This window comes from Amblyomma americanum, chromosome 1 (genome assembly GCF_052857255.1).
Source record: "Amblyomma americanum isolate KBUSLIRL-KWMA chromosome 1, ASM5285725v1, whole genome shotgun sequence".
NCBI lineage: Eukaryota > Metazoa > Arthropoda > Arachnida > Ixodida > Ixodidae > Amblyomma > Amblyomma americanum.
This window is the reverse complement of record NC_135497.1, coordinates 45,781,338-45,790,152: the sequence shown is the minus strand read 5'-3', so window position 1 is coordinate 45,790,152 and position 8,815 is coordinate 45,781,338. Positions and strand designations below refer to the sequence as shown.

The following is an 8,815-nucleotide window of genomic DNA, read 5'->3' as shown; positions in this document are numbered from 1 at the left end:
ATGTGAAGTTTTTTGATCCAACCAGATTCGACGTCATGGGTTTAAATAATGCTTACGTTATTTCGACCTGGTTGTAAGCGAGGCAGGATTGGCTGTGAGCGCCCGTACGTCATTAGTCGGCGATGTGTCGCGTTTGTCAAGAAAACTTAGCGAATGTTGCAGATTATTGTTACAAGTGATGTTTTCTACGAGAAAAAAATAATTCCGAAGCACAGACATTGAAGTACAGCACTTGTTGTCATGACAACGGTGGGACGCCAGCACAGGCGCCTGCTTGCAAATGGTGCCTCTCTGCCAAGGGTCAATGCGCGCCGCTCGGTTGACTTGCACTATGTGCACGGTCTTTTTACTTCGCTAGCTCGGCAGACACAAACGGTAAGTGCAGTTCCATTCATAAGGTCTGTGGCGCGCTCCTTTTCTTTCGCGAGGAGGGAACGGTGCATTTTAAAGGTGCTCAGTGAGAGTTGCACGACTCAGGATGCCGTTTCGCAGGTTGCTCGTTCACCACGAGAGGCCACAAGAGAATAGGTTCGAGAGCCCAATTATCCCAGCCCGCAGGAAGCACGGTCGCTCATCGCGCCGAGAGTAGTTCTCATCTAAGAACAAAAGGCCTGATCCAAGGATTATGTAAAGCACGCGCAATACAGCAGCATAGCACTAAGGTGGGTTAATTTCTGTATATCTTGTTCCATGCCTATGTATGCATAGTAAGCTGATTCTTGGATGCACGCTGGCTTCGGCAGTGTGGTCACTAGGGTGCACGGCCAAGATTTAAAGTTGTCTCTTTGAGGCATAACCCTCTTGATTGCGCTATGCGAAATGCATCGAAATATAGCGAAATGTAGTAGCAGGTCTGAGCATAGCTAGAAAAAGGTGGGGGGGTGGGGTGGATATGGCAGACATGTATGGCAATAAACCTGTATGTATATTGTGTGGCATCTGTCGCCGTCCATTCTGTGATGTGCGACGTTATAGGAAGTTTACGCTTAGTCAGGCATGTTATTGTCTTTTCGTCAACTTCCTTGACAACTATTTTGTTTTGAAAATAAAAACTCAACTTCGGCTTCGCGTGTGCCTTCTTCACGCGACACCACTGCTCTATGGTGAAGCCACCCTACCAAGTTATAAAGCCATCATGTTGCAGCGTCAAGAAAATGGTTCTGAAATTTTAAAAGAGGTCAGAAGTGCCCGTTTTTGTAGCGTCCGTATTTGGGATATGGGTGCGCCGGACCGGGGACCACCACTGTCCACACCGGTTCGTAAACATAGGCCCTGAAGTTTAATTTCATAACAAAAATGAGTATGGCTGCAAAAACAAAAATCTGCTTGGATTTGGAAGGTTGCATGCACACCTTTGCAGAAGAACTGAGGATTGGGCGAGTTGGTGGTTATCCATCGCATTAAAAACCAGCGTTAAAACACACACAAGAGGACGAGACGAGAGACACGGAAGGCGCTGAACTTACAACTGAATTTTATTCGACAGTAAGAAGTCAATTTATACAATACACACACACATGTAAGATTGTCCCGTCAAACGCAGATGTACTGTAATCACCCAAATGCAATAAACCCCCCGCCCTCAAAAAAAAACCATTAAACAAATTTCCAAGGCAGATGCGCTATCATCAACCCTGCTACCCACAATGAAGACACCAAAAAAAAACATTAACCAAATTTCTAAGGCACGTGCGCTATCATCAATCCCGCTACCCACAATGAAGACACTTCATTGTGGGTAGCGGGGTATATATGTAGCCTTCAGCATCTGTTATAATGTGTTTCGGTATATATATGACGAAGCGTGCCTGGAATTGTTAGGATGCTCAAATACCCGAGATGCAGTGTGTGCAGTGCAATAGTCTCTGCTTTAATGCCTGTAATGACTTGACCTGAGTTTATTTGGTTCTGTATGAGTCCGACAATTTCTTGCATTTATTCTTTGCTGTGAACTTCTTTGTTCAGAGTCTAACCATGCGGAATACCCTTCAAACCGGTCTTGGTTGCTTCGGTTGTGTCTTTGCATTGTTGTTTTATCATTTCTCAGGGCAAAGTTCTCAACAGGCTTCTGGAGTGAGGCACTGCGCTCCACTTGCTCCACACCCCAGGCAGCTTACATTCTTAATGACTTCATCATTAAATGCTGTAATGCTTCTGTGTCGCCAATGAACAGAATGGTTGCTAGCCATAGCAGGTGAGTTGTGATCATTTAGAGCAAGTTCTTTTCTCCTAGACTGCTCATTAACTAGGTCAGGTGCACTGTGGTCATTTTCTTCAGTAAAGGAAAGACTCCTCATATCTCCTGCTTTTCCAGTGCAGTAGCTTTTTTATGACTTTTGATAGAGCTTCATTGCTATGTATTGAAGCTTCATACTGATCCCAGGAGCTATAGTCATGAGCATAGTTCCATCAAACCTGCTGATTTCTGGTCTAAAAAGTTTGCCTATTGGCCTCGCTTCTTTCTGATGCATCCTGAGAGCTTAAATAGCGAACTGATGCACGTGGATTTTAGTCGGTAGCATGTTGCAGTTCCGCATTCCTTCGCATCACATTAATCTATAACAGATGGAGGCGCAGCTTCCAGCTGCTTTTGGAGCTTGGCTCCTAGCTCCCAGTCATCAGGCGCTCTTTGTTTTCATATTCCGCATTGGGTGGGGATGCCTCTATCAAAAGAATGGTCAGATTAACATGCAGCTCAACTACGGGTTTGGATAGGGAGGATGCCAAGATTTCAATTACTGTTGCAATGCCAGCTGAGTGCCGTGCACGACAAAGCTTTTCAAGTTGAAGAGAAAAGTGCACAAGTAATGCTGGTATGAAATACCGTCGGTGCTCGGTGTTTCTGTCGCTCTAGTGCAGAAACTGGTTGTCTTCTTCTTCAAGGACGTCGGGTCCTGGCTGCAGGCAGTGTAAAGTTCTACACTTTCAGTGTTCTCGGTAGCAGCTTCTGTAGTAGTCTTCAGCTCTCCATTCATACCTTCAGAGTTCTGGGTTTTTGGTACCATCCTTCTCGGAAGTGACCATAGTTCAAGACCCACAAGGGACACCAAGGCAGAGCTATTAACTGGAACCTTAAATGGCTACTGAAGAAAGATGATAGGGTACGTTAGAAGTGCTAGCTGCAACGAGAGCTTCACCTCTTCTGTGATGTTCAGTTCATCGGTACCAATTTCCAACTAAGCTCTCTGCAGTGAGTGCCTTTGCAACTGGGGCCATGTGTCGTACTATTTTCTGCCTTGTCGGCGCCGTGCCCACCTCTCTTCATCTCTCAGTGCTTCTTTGTTCTCTCCAACAATTGTTTCTTTTGTAAATTAATTTAGTCAGCACAGATCCTTCGATCTGTCAGCAATGTTTTCACCTCTTGGCTGGACCAAGCTTACCTGCCAGCTGGTACATCTGGTCATATTTGGCATAACCATGGATCCAGATTGTTCAGGGCTATGAACCAACCCCATTACAAGTCTTGGGGGAATGTATAGTATGTGGATAAAAATGTCCACTATTTGTTTGAGTTAGCATGATGGGTGCATTTCGAGCAGATTTGATTATTGTGGTTGGCTCAGAATTATGCCTTTACTGTGCAGGACGTGGATGAAAAATTTGCTCGGGATTCTCTCCAAATTCGGCTAGCTGGCACTGAACCAGAGCTGGTGCAAGCTGTGCTTGCACTTAGCAAGGTGAGTGCACTGTGTCAGCTATGTTACATGCATTGCATTAAATAGTTGTCACTGATTTCACTTTGAATTGTTGTCACTGTTTGCCTACTCACCTTTGCTTTGCTGTGGCTGCATAAAAGCATTACAGAAAACATGCTAACAGCAGTTTATTATGAATGACATACGCACTGGGAGTAGTGTGAGGGATAAGTGTGACAGCAGTTGGAAAAACAGTAAAAAAAGAAATGTTTCTGTAATTCAAGTTTGATTTTCTTTTTATTTGTTTGTGCCTTTTCCCCTACTTAATACTGTGTTGTAGCCCCTCGGTTCAGGTTCTTTGATTTTGGCTGCATGGTGGTAGAACGAGCCAGGAAAGAGAATTACAACCCATCTGTAAATTTTCATCCTTTGGGTAATGTTTCAGTCATGTCTACACGCCACTTGACCTGTGGGATCCTTTTGCAGTTTCTTTCAATTTGCAGTGGTTCTTTGTTTCAGGATCTGTGCAAGTTTCTGGAGCAAGGAGTTGTCCTTGGCACCTTGAGGCGCCTCCTGTTTGAGCCCACAGAGCAGAGCAAGAAATGGTTTGTGCAGAATGTCCCCTCTCTGCTCCTAGCATGCGTGTATTCTTATAATTGTCCTGCATTTAATCGACGCATGGCCTTTGCTGGTTCGCATATTTTTCTTTTTCTCTGGTTCCTTTCACATTTTTTTTCTTTTTCATGAGGGGTTGTCAGAATGGCATCATACACGTTCATTCGATTGGGGTTGATTGGGATGGAGCCTTAGCGTAAGGCATAACTTATGCCAGCTTAAGAAGTTTTTTCACAGGCTTTGTCTTGTGGTGTGTTTGATGCCTGAGGTCTGCACGTAGGTGGAGTTTCAAATATGATACATTATCCCCACTTCTTCATGAATGGGGGAGAAGGAGATTGAAAGAAATCAAGGAGAAAGTTAATCAAAGTGGCTCACATAACTGACGAGTCAGAGCCCATTTTTTGAAGTAGCCATTCTTTTTTTCAACTGCCATCGTGCTTGTTGTAGGTTTTACCTGTGCACTGGTGTTTGTGTGTGATGACCTGTGCTCGTCACTGGACGAGGGGCAAGTTCTCACAATGGTGCGTCCATTCTTGATGCCGACAGACGCCTCGGAGGTGTCTCTCGCTCGACTGGCGTACGCAAGCACGGCCTTGCAGCGGTTGCCAGAGCTCAGCAACGTCACTGCTGACAGTGAGTGCAAGTGCTTTACTTTGCCACGGTTACGAACCTGCGAGGTCTTGATTATCACCTGCAGTAGTTGTTGATGTGTGTAATGAAGGGCTCCAAGAACTGGGGTAGAACTTTTGAGGTTTCTTGGTTCTTGGCAGTGCTTCCATCTTCCCATGACAAGGACACTGTGTGATGCCTTGCTGCATTTGCCGAGCTTTTATGCTTCTGCTTGTGCATTTTGTTGAGTGCAACATGTTTGGCTCATGTTTGGCACCTAGCACAGTCTACTAATGTGCCAAACTGTACGACTTTGAACATAGTACTTAACAGGAGGCAACAGAAGGAAGGAAATGCCCTCTGTTTTGCAGTGCAAGCTCATGAACAGTGTTCCTTCATTCAGAGAAGGATCTGTTCCAAGGAAGCTGCACCTGCCATTTCATTTCTGACTCTTGCTGCAGAAAAGATAACGGCCGCTTTGGAGACTGAGGATGTGGACACCATCGCGGAGTTGCTTCTTGCTGATCTTGCCGAGGCTGCTGGAAAGATTGACCAACCTCTTACTGTGGTCAGCTAACAATATTTTTTTCCCAAGTACAGTAAAAGCTCATTGCTTTGGCCTCCGTTAATTCGGAAATCCGGATGATTCAAACTGATGGCTCTGTCCCAGCGAGTGTCGGATGCTCGCTAATTCAGACGCAATGGATCTCACACCGGTTAAATCAAATGGACTTCCGAATGGAGGCTGTGTCCAGGTATGAATGGTGCGGCAGGAGATCGTCGAAATAGCTTTACTCAAACCTGAATTTCATGCTGCATAGTCGCTTGCTTACCTCTCACTGCGTGCAATGGCAGGCAGGACGACGAACGGGTGGCCTCATATCGGAGAACACTTTGACAGCATAAGTTCTCTTTGATTTGGCTGCACTAGTTTCATGGAGTTCTGCAATGTTGGTGCCAGCATGCAGCATCAGCTCCAAGTGCAGCTTGCCACTGGCTGCTTCCAGAACGAGTGATAGAGTGCAGGCCTGGTTGTCTGGTAGCCTCGGTGTTGCCTTCAAATTACAGCCAGCTGCATGCAGGCAACATCAACGGTCACCGTAATCTCATACCACATGACGAATTTTCAAGCGGCAAAACACAGTGCAGTGTTGCATGTAACCAGGCCCAGGAAATCTTCGTTTTAAAAAAGTTGTTGCATGTACAGTCGAGCCCACATGTAACGGCCCCACTTAAGACGAACTTTCGGTTGTAACGAACGAGACCTGCGCAACCGTCAAAATATACATTATTTCAATGGCACAAAATCACACGTATAACAAACGTCATTAAGCCCTGCTGATCGGTTACAGCGAACGGACGGTGCTGTGATGCGAGATAACCTGCCTCCAACCCCTTTGTGCGCCCGGCGTGCGGTATGCTTTCCCAAACCTCATCACGAGCGAACTGCCCGCCCTGTTTCGTGCCGCACTTGAGCGAGCTACCCTTTCGTTGCCGACGCGACTTCCAAGATCGCCCTCCCGCCCCTCCTCGCAACTCCACTCCTTTATCCTCACCCTCTTCCAAATCCACGCGTGGCCTCTGCGAACAACGCCACCGCCGCCAGTATCGATCGCAGAGGCCACGCACTGTGAAGCAGGCTTTCCGTGGGAGCCAAGAGGTGGCTGCACTGACACTCACGGACGCCCCTTATTGGTCTCTCCGATGGCGCTGTGCGTGTGTATCCTTAGCTTGATTGGCTTGATTGCCACCTGTGCATGCTGCACGCCCACCCCATCACGCGCTTTTGTCACTCTTGTTGCGGTGCGGACGTTTCGTTGGCTTAGTTCAAATCTTGGGCCCAGGTTGTAATTCGGGATGGCGGACGGGAACACCGAGCCCACTTCCATTGTGTTCAGCTGTAGAGATTATGAAAGCGGCCTGTGCGGTGGTGACGGCCACTGGCTAGCAAAACTGCTTCCGCAAGGGCGGCTTCGTCGACACAGTGTCTGATGCCGAGCCTGATTCTTCGGAAGATGACCAGCCCAGCGGCAATTTGTGGCGGCGTGTCACCAACTCCGACATGGGGGTCATGACATTGGTTGGAATGATTTTACTTCTGTTGATGACGCCGACACCACGGAACAGTGCACAAACGAGGGCATCGTTTCTGAAGTGCGGAACGAGAGTGACGCAGAGGAATCAGATGAGGATGAAGCTTCGGAGCCAGGACCCATAAGCGTGCCTGTAGCAATGAGCTACATAGATAGCCTCAGACAACTCGTCTATGCCAAGGGCCTCGGCGATAGCACGCTTCTGCTTAAAATAATATGGAAACCTCAATCATCGGATCTGCGCTGCAAAAAGAGACGATCATCGAGGACTTTTTCGGAAAGAAAAATTTTTTTCGTTTGACAAGCAGCTGTCTTTAAAGCTCTGGTCCACTTACTACGGACTTCGGGATATAACGAGCGGACGCCATGTGATGGTCATGTTTGTTATAAGCGGACTCGACTGCATAGCACAGATGATTTACAAGATGCACTGAAATGCTACCCATGGGACTTGACTTGACCGCTTAGGTTTACAGTTCTGATGCCACTAACAGCTACTTGCCTCCTGCTTTCTAGACAGAACTGTCAATAATTCACTAATGACATAAGCCATCCTTTGTTGTCATTAAAGTTGCCACAGTGGCTCAGTGGTTGTGGTGCTCAGCTGCTGACCCAAAAGGTGTGGGTTCGATCCCAGCTGCCGCTGTTGAATTTCGATGGAGGCAGAATGCTTGAGGGCCGTGTACCGTGGGATGCCAGTGCACATTAAAGAACCGCAGATGGTCAAAATTATCTGAAGCCCTCTATTACGGTGTCCTTTATTGTCTGAGTCACTTTGGGAAGTGATCGAAAACAAGCGTAGTGCTTCACAGCTGCTGCCTCTGCTTTGATGCACGAGTGTTTGTTAGTTACTGTTAAGTTTTGTGTATGACGTGTGCTGCACCATTTTTATTTGAAACCTTGCAGAAAGCCCCATGTGGATTCTAAGGCAACAAGACGATGCCATCTGCGCTACTTTGGACCTTCTTGCCAACATATTTGGTACAGTTGTGGAGCACTCGGTCAGCAAGGGCAGCAGCCGATCAGTTTCGGCAGCTGATGCAGAAGTTGTTCAAGGTGCATTCCTAGCCTTCTTCCTTGCACGTGTGCATGCGTGCTTGCATGCTTGTGTGTATGTGTCCTCATTTTACATAGAAACACACTCATGAGATGAAATGCAAGTGTTCAATTACTTAGGGTTTCAGAGGCTGCTTTAGCCAGTTTTGGGAACTGTGGGTACATAAAGCCTAATACAGGGTCATGTGTGGCACTTCGCACAAATGAAAGAATGGAGGTGTTGCAGAATAAAAAAAAGCGCACAATGTGCAGTTAGTGAGCTGTGTGTCATCCCATAGGAAACGTGTTAGTCTGGTCATCTAAACCGATGTTAACGAGTTTGATTTAAAAAAATTCTTTAAGTTTTGTAGTTCAAATAGGATTCAGAATTCGCCTTCATGATTGCTGGGGCGACGTGCAGGTGAGCATGAAGGCATTCCGAAAAGTCAAGCAGCAAGTTGTGGCGCATGTGAAATTTCAGTCACAATTTACTGCAATGTCTCACAGAGGTACAGAGAAGTCAGAAAAATCAGATGCATTCCAATCTTAAAGTCTGAAGAATTGGTTAACAGTTGTATTGCAGAATAAGCTTTCAAGTTAGCTTCGTTTTGCGAATGCTTCTTTGAAGCAGAACCCGCATTTCAGAACTCCTTCATTTGTGGGAAAATTTGTTGCATTATATTGTACAGTATCCTGAGAGGGTGTTGGAAGTATTGTATATATGTGGGTAAGGACCACATTTTTTCCACCATTTTGGCAGATTTCGGCCTTTACCTGAAAGCAGAATTTTACTGCTTTTTACTACTAAAGAATTTTACTAAAGAA

At 46.3% G+C, this 8,815-nt stretch overlaps 2 long non-coding RNA genes across 3 annotated transcripts; both read left to right on the top strand.

The window, feature by feature from the left end:
- Nucleotides 1-112: 112 nt before the first annotated feature.
- LOC144132580 (uncharacterized) lies at nt 113-3,654 on the top strand. 2 transcript variants are annotated; one of them, XR_013314863.1, is made up of 3 exons: nt 113-375; nt 493-662; nt 3,585-3,654. It is a non-coding gene; the product is annotated as an uncharacterized LOC144132580 (long non-coding RNA). The 2 variants fall into 2 exon arrangements; XR_013314865.1 differs by lacking the exon at nt 3,585-3,654 and adding an exon at nt 2,048-2,102.
- A 504-nt stretch (nt 3,655-4,158) lies between these two features.
- On the top strand, nt 4,159-7,964 carry LOC144132577 (uncharacterized). The gene is made up of 4 exons (XR_013314858.1): nt 4,159-4,240; nt 4,800-4,886; nt 5,324-5,430; nt 7,862-7,964. It is a non-coding gene; the product is annotated as an uncharacterized LOC144132577 (long non-coding RNA).
- The last annotated feature ends 851 nt before the right edge of the window (nt 7,965-8,815 follow it).